Source organism: Vidua macroura, chromosome 3 (genome assembly GCF_024509145.1).
Source record: "Vidua macroura isolate BioBank_ID:100142 chromosome 3, ASM2450914v1, whole genome shotgun sequence".
Taxonomy (NCBI): domain Eukaryota; kingdom Metazoa; phylum Chordata; class Aves; order Passeriformes; family Viduidae; genus Vidua; species Vidua macroura.
The window spans coordinates 24313333-24325438 of NC_071573.1; the positions used below are offsets into that span (position 1 = coordinate 24313333).

At 37.9% G+C, this 12106-nt stretch overlaps 1 protein-coding gene across 1 annotated transcript in view; it reads left to right on the forward strand.

Annotated features, from left to right (window-relative positions):
* Positions 1-827: 827 nt before the first annotated feature.
* The window catches only part of ESRRG (estrogen related receptor gamma), a 225359-nt gene continuing 214080 nt past the window's right edge, over positions 828-12106 (forward strand). The window contains exon 1 of the mRNA XM_053974143.1: positions 828-864. The gene's annotated coding sequence lies outside the window, so the exon portion shown is untranslated. The remainder of the gene's footprint in view (positions 865-12106) is intronic.

Here is a 12106-nt window from a genome sequence, read left to right on the forward strand (position 1 = left end):
GGCACTGGTACCATTTGGCCTCTGAGGTGGTACTGCCACTGTCCCAAGGACTGAGATAATTTTGAAGGGGATGGGTTGCACCCTGGCCTTGGCAGTGGGCTTGCCTAGCTCCAGCAGAAGCCTTGGGTTAAAATCCTGTGGCTCAAAACCCACTGAGGCCAGTCTGGACTTCAGATGCTTTTATAAACCAGAAGACTTTGCCTCATAACTCCTGCTAAGCCTGCACCTGATGAGCTACTTGGAGCTGGAGGGCTGTGTTTTCCCTAATAAATTCCTTTTTTTGAACCCACTTGTTAGTCAAGCGTTGTGCACACTAACTACAGCGAGGGCCCTGGGCATAAATTACTCTCACGTGGCACTGTCTCCGAGCAGCCCCCCAGTTATGGATTACTTTGTTCTCGACTTGACAGGAACATAATTAGAACTGTTGATGAAATCTACCAAATTGTTCCTCCGTGGCCTCAATGGTCAGGAAATTTGGCTGAGTCGTATTTGTCACCGACGTAAAGGCTCTAAACACTTCATATTAACTATGTTATTAATGTGCCCTCTAATCTGTCCGTGAATTGGTAACACTTGGAGGGAGCTTGTGCTCTAATAGCACCTTGTGATGAATTCATTGTAATGCTGTTCAAAAGTTTCTGGAGGGTGGGGAAAAAAGAAAGAAACCTTAATAAAAAGTGCATATTTCTAGGTTGTTTCTTTTTTCTGTATATGCATTCTTCTGTTATACAGTTTTGTTTTGTTTTGCTTAACTGGAGATTCATTTAGGCTTTACATTGACAGACCGTTTTCTGTTCTATAGGATTTGCTGACATTTGGGCTGTTTCATTGCCAGAGGAGGCTTTGTGTGTCCCAAAGGAAGTGAGTGATCTGGCCATAACAAATCCTGCCAAAATATTTTAACACCGTTACGATTTTCTAATGCAATGCGTAGTGAATGTGACTAGAAAAGGATGGTGAGTCCATGAAGGGGGTTCGCTCCCTCTCCTCTGCGATTTGTCTGGTGGAACGAGCACGCCGCAGCTGCCGGGGGGTGGGAGACCACAGCTAGCAGTGGGAGGGGTGTTTGCCTCCTGAAGTGTGTCCCTTCAGGTGCAGCAAGGGCTCAGGCTTAATCTTTAAACCAACCTTTCAAATTTTGCTCCTGCTCTTGAACTTTGTAGAGTCCCAGGGTCATCAGAGACAGTGTTTTGGTGATGTTAAAAAAATGTGTTTTGGCTGATGTAAGTGTTTAGTAAGTTTAAAAGGGAAACGTGTTAGACACTTACGGATGCAAGAAGGGTTAGTGGCTGAAGGTCCTAGAAGCTGACAGACTCTTACCTTCAAAATGAAGGGTTGTCTTGTACTTCAGAATAGTTTTGAGGAGCATTACGGTGGCTCTTAACTATATAAGCAACTCTACTTAAAATGCTAGAACACAAAATTAAGTTCTCACATCTAGTGTTCAGGGGATGAAGACAATTCAGACAACTTAATGTTTAGCTTAGAGCTATAGGTATGGGAAAGCTAAAATTTATATTCCCAAGCTATTCTCTAGAGCAGCAAGTAAATTAACTGCTGTTTTTATAATACCTTGGTGATTTGTTTCTATTAAATTTAATACCATCCACTCCTCTCTCTCCCCCCCCCCCATCCCCCCAAAAAACCCAACCCAAATATAACTAAAGTTAGTCTTTGGTGCGTAATTTAAAACCCAAAACCAGTAAGCAATTTGAAATGTGCTGACTGCAGAATATCAGCCATCATCACGTGTCCAACATGCACCACGTTGGATTACTCTGGCAATTGGCTTCTGCGCCAATGTAAAATTAGTCAATTTTACATTTATATACTTAAAAAATGTAGTTGTGTGCACCAGGAAGTTTTACTGAAGGTAGAAAAGCTACAGAGAAATAGAAAAGTTGAGCAAGCCCACAGCTTTTGCTCAGGTGGGCATAAGTAAAGTCTGGCCTTTTTCTGTTGATGGTCTTTCCCACTTGGATGTTTCTCTGTTTGTCTTTGAATACCAGATAGAATTGCAAGTTCTCACACTCATCTCTTGAGCCCTTGTTCAGGTTTTCAGTGCTCACACAAACATTCTGTTCCCTGTGGCCACCATATATGGCATTTCCCATGTCCCAGGGGCAATGATGCTGTCACCAACAGGAGGGAAGTGTTAGCCTGGGAGTTAGGACTTGCTTTCAGATTTTATTTTAGGATCTTAATATTCGTAAATGAAATGGGATTCTTAACTCTGCATTTTTCTCATGCAAATCATTCTATTTCTAGTAATGAGCAATTTGAGTATATTTTTTTAATATTGTAGTTGCCATCTCAGGAAATCAGGATCAGAATTCAGGTTGCTCAAATTAGGTGTTAGTGCATACAGATATTCTGTTGATGAATTTATTATTAGAATGTAGTAGTACTTTCCCTGGGTCTGTTTCTTTTCACTGCTTTTGTCTCTTTTTCTCTCTCAGGTCATCTTGTCTAAGTTTATTCTTCTATTCTTTAATTTCATTTCACCATTTAATTAATTTCTACCAAAGCCATGGGCTCTTTAAGGACTTTCTAAATTATTAGATATTGTTACTTATTTGCAGTGAGTTCAAAACTGAGTTGCATTTTCTTTTGTCAGAGTCTAGTTTTATCACTTTCTAAAATGGGACATTATTTGGGACATTCTTTCCCAAAAGCATTCTTTATGCTGTCCTGGCTGTACTTCATCTGTTTTTATAATATGCATTTGCTACTAAAATTTTTCTATAAGTGAATGAGTGTTGTGTTATCCTTAATAACACAGGGATATAAATGTCATTCATTTTCTGGGTTTGAGGTTATTTTTTGGTTGTTTTTTTTAAAGTTTGTAGTGGAAATTTCATGATATGCATTCTGTACATACAAATCTAATTTGTCACTCAGTAGAACCAAATGCATGAGGAGCAGAGCTTAATCCTGATTTTATTGGTTTAATAATAGGAAGTAAAACTACTTTTGTAGAAACCAAGGCACTTGCTCAAGGCAGGGAGGTCAGGAATGGGATTCTAATATCAGAATTGGGTCCTGGAATATAAATTTGGTAAAACTGTATGCTCTCACAGTATCAGCTGTGGAGAGCATATGCTAGGAGATGCTTGTGTTCAAAATCAGGTTGCATAGTTAATCATTCTAAGAAATAGACTTATCACTTCATAAACTCTAGCAAAGACTGTTTTCTTTTCCAAACATTTAAATTACTGAGCCGTTTTATACATTAAAACCCAATTATGACTTGCATGGTATTTCAAAGAGTTTTCAAAGCTGTTTTTTTTAGGAACTGTGCATAGTCTGAAGCTTTAGCACTGAGTGGGTCATATTTTCAACTATATCAACGGTAGGGTTTTTTCTTCCAAGATACTGTTTCCAGAATGTTCATAACCAGACTGATCAGTACAAATCCCAAGCAGCCAGTTCTGGAACATGCTGCATGTCCCCTAAAACTAGCAAACTAAAATCTCAGTGTGGCCATTGAGCTCCAGAATATAGCTTAAAAATACTTTATTTCCTTTTTCTAAGATGGTGAAGACCAGGTTAAAGTAAGGGGTTTTTCTGCCACCTCTTATCTGCCACATTATGCAGACTGTGTGCAAAACACATTCAGAGAGAAATAAAAATCAAGATATGTTGCAGGATTTTAGGGGATGAGATTTAGCTGCTACTGATCAGAAATACTTGTTTTAAACACCACCTTCTTGTTTCTAGGGGTCAACTTAGTACTTGAGCTATACATCAGTTTAAAAAAAAACCCCAAACCATCCAAAGCTCCAGAATAATCTTTTGTCTTACTCATTTGGGTGCTGGTTTGTCAGCAGAGAAGTGTATTCATGTGAACCAGATCACGCTGATTTGGTCAGGAAATGACCACTGTGGTTCTGTATAATGCAGTAGCTAGGAGGAGGTGTGTTATAAGTGTGAAGATATAAAAAATGCACGTGACACTGGCACCATGATGAGACTACTTACCAAAGGCACCCTAGTCCTGAGCATAGAAAGTTATTCCCAGACCTTCTGGGAATTAGTATGATGGTGTTTGGTAAATGTTATATTCCTAAATCAAGGCTTAGCTACCATGAATATCAGGGGAAACGAAGTTTATAAGATGAAGTAATCCTACTTTAAGGGCCTAACAAGAGAGAGAATAAGTTTTCAAAATCAGGAAGCTGCTTTATAAAGACTATTTTGGACCCAGGATCCTTGTATAGGAAGAAGCAAAGCTGTTGGCTTTAACAAAAAGAACTCAAAGGGGACTAGGCTGTTCCTCACCCTACTCATTCTGTATCTTAGAGCAGAGCTGGAGTTGAGATGGGAGCCTGGTGCTTCTCTTCATGAAGAGATTGTATGAATGAAAGGTTGCAAAGATACTAGAATTTACTAAGTCAAGTCATACTTGTCAATGACTTCTCTTGCTAGATATTTAAAGTTCAAGTGCTTGTTTGCTTTAGTTAAGTGCTCTGAAGTGCTTTTAAAAGTGTTGGCCCATTTATATAAACAAAATGAGAAACTCTATTGATAGTCTTCCCAGTCAGAGTGTGTTACCCAATATTTGAATATCCTTCCTTAAGTCCCAAAAAGATTTACACTAGCAACTTCTAAAACACGTGAGGTTTTGTTAATGGAGCATTGTGTTATTTTATCATAGACATTGCCAGAAATGCAGTTTCTTGGTTGCACACAACCGTGAGGAGGAAGTAGAGGGCAGTCAGTAGCTCAGAAACTTATTTATCCAGAACTTAAGTGTGACTTGAGAGGAAGAATAAGCTGGAGGCCTGATTTCCTCTTGGAACATTTGCAGTAGGGAATTAATACTTACATCTTTCCCACAGTTTTCCCCCTCTCCTGCTTAGCTGTGCTAACTCAGGAATCTCTTTTTAGTGCTCAGAGTCAGGCAACCAAATTTAAACACATTCTCAAACCATGGTAAAATCCTGTTTGCACACATATGGCCACTCACAGAAAGAAAGGAAACTACCAACTCTGCTAGTGAAGGTGATTATGTGCTTCCCCACAGTAATCCCTACCTGGAAGTGCTGTAGTGCTTCCTTACTAGTTGTTCTCTTCAAAACACTGCTCTTCTGGAGTGATGTCCTTTAACCTAATGATACTGTTTGATACTCAAAGCCAAAGAATGTCATAAGATTATATATTAAAATTTAGCCTCTTTCTGTGGATAAAGAATTAAGCATTATTTGGAGGGATCATGGGGGAGACCTTATGCAGTAAGATCAGGGCAGTTATCTCTAGAAAAAGTAAAATGAATACCATCATCAGCTATCTTCCAAAATGCAATGTAGTGTGAGCAATAGAGAGTGCTATCTTAAAAATAAAACTGCATCCTTCTATAAAAAAAAAAAAAAAGCAACAATCAGCCTGTCCTAATAATTTTAATCTGCATGTGCACTCTTTTTTCCTACCTTAGGTACTGTTGGCGAGATAAAGGGGGTGTCGTAAGGAGGTGAATTTAGAGCTGTTGCTAATTTAAACTGCATTTAATAAAACACAAGTTTGAGATATCTTACAAATCAGTGAATGTGGCATAGTTTGAAGATTGCTTTTGTCAAGTTTGATTAGCTCAAAGAGAAACCTTTTCTAAATATTGGTTGAGAGATTAATCAGACAATGTAAGACCTTGAATTATTCCTCTTCACAGGAAAACAACATAATGTATTATCTCATTTGAAGACTGGAAAAATGTAACTTTTGAGGATTTAAAATTTGTGTTTTAAATATTCTACTCAAGGCAAAACTTTCAGGATGTTCCTTTTTTAAACTGACTTGTAATTTTTCCATATTATGCTTCACTTTCTACAGCATATTCCCATATTACAAGCTGATAGTACCAACATCATTACATTGAAGGATGTTCTCATTATTGACTCCATTCTCAATTAATTATAAGTTTGTCATGTTTTAATGAGTAGGATTAAACTTCCATATTCCAAATATGTCTTGCATTGCTTGCTTAGAAGCTTTCTAAAGAATGTGGCTGATCAACTTCTCTGAATCTTTACAAGGAAACAAAATATTCTTTGTGCACATTAAAAAGTGTTTGCTGTATTTACAAACACTTGCAGAAAAGGTTTAATAGCTCTCTGCTTTGGAACAAAGTATAGAATTTGGGCAAAAGCTGTGCTGCTCTTTTAGCCTTCCCTGTCACAAAAACTGTTGTTGTCTTCACTAAAATAGAAACTCATATAGATCTCTATGTCCTGTAAAATAAAGGATGGCAAAAGGGAGAGTAGAACTGATGTATTACAGGCATACCCTAATTTTCACTGGATGATATGTATTTCCCTTTAGTAAATCCCAGCTTCCTTCTGTGGCCTTTTTTCTCCCCCCAAAATGAGAAGGTACTTTGTACTTTTACTTAATTGCCCTGTCTTACAAAAACGTGGCACATTTGCATCGAAGCTGCTGCCACCTGTGCTTTTCAGATTCGGTCCAGTGCAGCTCTGCAGGGCGTCTATCAGGCTTTCACTCCTAACTTCACTGTGCATTGTTAGATCCTGTTTGCTAACATAGATCCTGGTCATATTTTCTAGCAGAAGTTTTATGTTCATTTGTCTTTTATTTCCTTGCACAACTTCACACTTTTCTCATTAGTACAGATCAAATAATTTCTAAGAGTGCTTCTTCTTTTGCTTATTTGCCTGCAAAACATACACACAGAATGGATGTATTCTAGCCCTCTTGTGGGTTCACTTCTGTTGATTTCAGTATGCTTAGGGCTTTTTTTTCCCCCAGTATATCAGTAATAATTAGGTACCTCTAAACAATAAGCACCAGTAAGTTTGGAGTCTGTGTTAATGTAGATAGGTGTCATAGTAAGGGCAGGTAAGCAGATTCCTCAGCAAAAAGATAGTTAATGAAAGATGTTTTTACATTGCTTGTTTAGCTGGTGTTGAATTAAAGGTAACCTTGCAATGTGAATAGCAATGTCAACTGATATCACAGTCTGGCTAATAACACACGAGCGTGATTTCAAGAGGGCTGGACCAGCATGGCCCACACCAGGTAGGAACCCAAAGTCCTGGAAAATGCTCGGCCAGCAATCCACACCCCAGGCCATTTCTCATGAGACCTGTTACTACAAATAGCCTGTGGCTACATTTGGATTTTCAGGTTTCGACAGGATGTGGCTGCTCTCTCTCACTTACCAGATGGCTTTTCATGTACCATCACCTGTCCTGCTTTGCCTTACTAACAGAGTTGTGACAAGAGCTGCCTGGTGGTTGTGAAAGCTGCTTTCTGCATGTGGCCATCATAATTATCACATGTGGACACCTTTATTTAGCAACTCCACACATACATTACTGGTGCGAATGTCTTATGTTTGGGTACGTTCATTTTATATCATTTATACAATGAGTGTGGGGTGGTGATATTTCACAGCATAATCAGAGAGTTAAACTGTGCAAAACCTGCTTGATTTAAGGATCAGGCTTTGCATGTCTGTATGACAGGGGATGAATTTCTTCATACTCTCCTGTTTGGAGGAACATCCATGGCTCAGTAGTGCATTTGCACTGGTTGAAAGTAATTTGGTAATCCCAAACATGTCAATGGAAGTTTTCTACTCCACTTTCCCGTCTCCCGTCCTCAAGCACATTTTGTGCAAGGACCATCCTTATCATCAGCATCTGTCTTTTGAGTGATGATTTACTTGTCTCTAGGTCCCTGTCCCTTTATACAATATCAGATCTGAAATTACGTCTGTCTGAGATCTTGGCATGATCTCAAAGAATTAATACTGATTTCAAAAATTTATTGCCAGGAACTACATGTAATATTGCTTTAAATTAACCAGTCATTATTCAGAATCACGTAGGAAAGAGTTAAAAATACTAAACAAGAAAAAAATCCCTTTTCCAGGCAACTGGACTCCTTCCTTTCAACACAGCTGTTGCAGGAGGTTTCAGTAGTATGAATAAATGTATTTCTTTTAACACTTTTGTTGTTTAAAATGCTATTGTTTCATCTGAGGTGTGAGGAGATGTGCTAACCTTGTCAATGTGGGTGCAGTAGAGCAGAAATGATAACTGTATATACTTTTTTTTTTATAAATATACAGAGAGAGTGTGTGTGTGTGAGAGAGAGAGAGACAACTTATTTAAATCCTGAATACAGTCAGACCTCATATGCATTGTTAAAAAAAAAGCCCTAAAGAATTGCATATGGATTAGGGGGATGAATATTCTATTATTTCAGTCTGTTCTGCTGATCTTCTTATTGTGACTTTGTGCTTCAGAAATCTGCCAGGAATTTGGCTTTGCTGTACTAGACAGTAATTTTAAATGTGTATCAAGCACTTGATAGTGTATGATTTGCGTGCTGTTGCATTCCCATTCCCTAAATTTTCCACCAATTTATTACTTTTTTCATACTGTTTTAATATTTCAGGATGATGAATATATACAGCATCATTAAAAGTAAATAAAAAATGCATGAAATTAAAAAATGGAATATTAGATGTTTCTTTGCTGTAATCCCTAGGTCCAATAGGAATGAAATGTCTCTGTTCTGTCAAGTAATCCCTAAACATGATTAGGGACCTTGTAGTTTCCACATAGCCCACATAATATTTGTATCATATAAGCCTATTTATGTAAGGTTTGAGTAAAAGTTGTTATTAGAAGACCTATAAACCTATTCTACAATTCAAAAAGATATGCTTGCCTCTTAATCTCTGTACTTTTATTATTTTGCTGGAGATGGCAATACATCTTTAATTCATATTTCAGAATTCTCTTGCATCTTTTGGGTACTTATATCGTGCATTAACAATCCCAATGAAATGTATTTTTAAGACAGAGGACCGAGTTCAACAGTTCATCTACTCATGCAGCTTCTCCTTAAAACCTCATTGGAAGGGATGTGCACCTCTTTCTAGGTCTCTCCTTCAACATCTGGGTTTAATCTGACCTGGGGGTCTGGAGATGGAGAGATGGTTTTTCTCATTTTGGGGAAGGGAAGGTGGAAGGAGGGAGGGGATTAATTTTCTCTGTTTAAATCCTGTGATAATATATTTTCAGTGATGGAGGTGCTTCTGGCAGCTCCACAGAAAGTTAGAAATCAGCTTTTGATTTGATGAGCCTATAGCAGAGTTTTAGGGAGAAATAGCTAGGAAGAAGGAAAATGGGGAAAAGCGTTGAATGACAAAAGATTAAGACAAGAGAGACAATGGGCTTTTCCAGCTGTTTCTTGTGACACAGTTGTGTTGCAGCTACAACAACCCAACACTTCCTATTCCCTGGCTCAGCTTCTTTCCTGGGCAGCAGAAATGCTCACAGTCCCATTTCATGTGTTGTTAGGCTGAATTCATTAATGTGCATAGGCATTCCAGTTCCATGGTAGCACAAGGAAGATCAATAAATAAATAAGAATAGTAACTTATATACTTCTATGGTTTGAGTAGGCTTTCACAAAGAAAATATTTTTAAATGATACTAGGGGTCAGCTGTGGCAATTCCATATTTCCCATAAGAAAATTTGAGATTATATTAATCTTGGGCTATCTACTCAGAAAAACCCTGTGGAAATAGACCTGTATTGCTTTCCATACTGCACTGAATTTTACTTTTATTTCATTTTCAGCAGTTAGGGTGGCATTTGAGCAATAGCCCTATTCTTGTATTTATGAACTAAGAGAAGCAAAACTGCTCACTGCTGAGCCCAGGGATCCTCTTCCAGGAAAACTGAGATCAATAACTGTTATCAAGTCTTCATTTATATAGGGAGTGTTAAATGACCACAAAGTTCTGACATTCTTCAGTTAATAGGTTATGCTTAAAACCAGGCTATCTACCCCCTGCCCCCCACACCAAGCTACTGCAGTCAGAAATTTTGATCTTTGGTATAATTTTAAACAGTCACTTTCAGTTGTTACAATTCCTTTTTAGCTGGAGAGACTGTATTACAGCAGTACCAATAAGTTAGAGGTGAACAATGGTTTCCCTCACCAACCTCCTCCTTCCTGCAAGTGTAGTAGAAGGTGGGAATGAGATGATACTTGAGGCTCATTTTGTCATCCAAAGCAGGGATTTATAATTATTATTGCAGTTACTTTTGGGTTTTGGTAAACAGCAAAAGGGAAGTACACACCCCAACCAGAACAGAACAACCCCTGAAAACTGAAAAGCTTTGCATGCAGATGTGTTTTCAGTTGCCTTTGTTCCCTCAGTTTAAGTGGAAAAGAGGGATTTGGGAAAGCCAGAGCTTAATTTAACAAAATAATATTATGCTTTCGATCCTTAAAATGAATGAATTATTTGGATACTTAGCAGTATAATGTCTTTGAATAATGCTGGTACTTAAGTTGGAAAAAATGATATTGTCAGTGTGCTGTGTTTTCCTCTTATGATGTTTTTACCAATTTGGCATTTATGGGAAGCAATATCATTGTTGAGAAGTTTCCAAATTGCTTTTTATAGAAATCCGCAGAAATTAAATCTCCTTCTTGTTATGAAAATGAAGTGATGTCTTGAGACACTGGTATATTAGCACAAATCTGTGGAGACAATAAGCCAAATTCTGCTTGCAGTTATTGTGTGACCACTTTTAATAGCTTCAGGAAGGTGTGTTAGGTGTAAGCTGTTGTAGGGCATTGTAAATAAGCATCTGCTTAACTACAGCATGTGAGCAGCAGTAAGAGGCAGTGTAACATCCCCTCAGACCGTGTGGCTCAGGACATATTGGAAAGAAACACAAAAAATGGGTTGGAAGTGAGACCATGGGCAGTCCAAACAAGCCACTGTTTAGAGGGGTGCAGTGCAGAATTATTTTAACTCAGAGCCATAATGGGTCTTCCTAGCTGAATTTAAACCATATAAAAGTGCTCTATGTGATATGTTTAAATTCATTGACAGAATTAAGGCAGGACCAAGGCAAGTGCATGATTGATTTTCACAAATACAATCAAATCTAAGAGATGGAGATGCATGATGGCTCAAATTTTAAGACCTGATTTACCTACATCAGATATTTAATGGGATGCTTAATTTGATTGCTTCACCAAAAACTACTCACAGTAGTAAAGCCACTGACTAAATGTCTGCGCAATCAAGGGATCCGTGTGCATCTACATCTTGATTTCCATGTACAAATAACCAGCAATTAATGGTTCAGAATTACTGCAGGGAGCAGTTTAAGGTTCAAAATGGCAACTCTAGGGTTTGGGGGGGTCCTTTAGCATTCTTTCACGATGCTTTTTGGGAGTATAGACAGGCATGTGCAAGTCCATGTATACAGATTTGTAACTTGGGTTGCAGAAAGCTCTTCATGGCTATGGCTAGAAGCCGTCTCTCTTCAGCAAGGTTGGCTGCTTTTAATAATGAGATTTAGGCTCCTAATATTAAACCCAACATATTAGTCTACTCCTGTGTAGCCTAAGTGTGTCCCATTACGTGGGTTTGCTAATAAAAAATCAGGGAAGATCTTTGAATAGAGGGATGACAGCTCTTATATGTATTTTGTAGCAATTACAAGGCACTGTATACTTTCTTCTTGGGATTTAACACATTTCTGAGTGAAAAGTCAGCAGTCACTATTGTGACCCTTTTTTTCTTTTTGTTAATTTGTCTCATTGTAATGTGTATGAAGTACATTAGACTATCAGACCAAGAGTGTCAGAAATACTGATACATCCTCATTATTTTTACTGTAGTATTTCTATAGTAGTGAATCATCAATTACATTTAGTCTTTTTATTTCCCACAGCACAGCTACAACAATTGAAATTAAGGGTGTTATGCTCACAGTCCTTTTCAGCACTCATTCGAGTTTGGGCAAACTTTGGCTGTTTTCTCACAGTAACCTTTACAATGCAACTGATAAACATTAGTTTTGTTTTAATGACTCCCAAATAATGTCATATTTAAATGAAATGCAGTTTGCCTCAGCAGGGTTCTTTGAATTTATGAGCATTTTTGTCCCATATCCTACAATAATGTGACAAATATTTGCATTTTTACTGTTTTCTTGAACACTTTTAAACACCCATTTTTAGGAGACTTCAGATTGCTTTTGAACATATTTGAATGCATTTTTAGCTATCACCAAGCTTAAAATAGGAACCCCTTTTTCAGCTTAT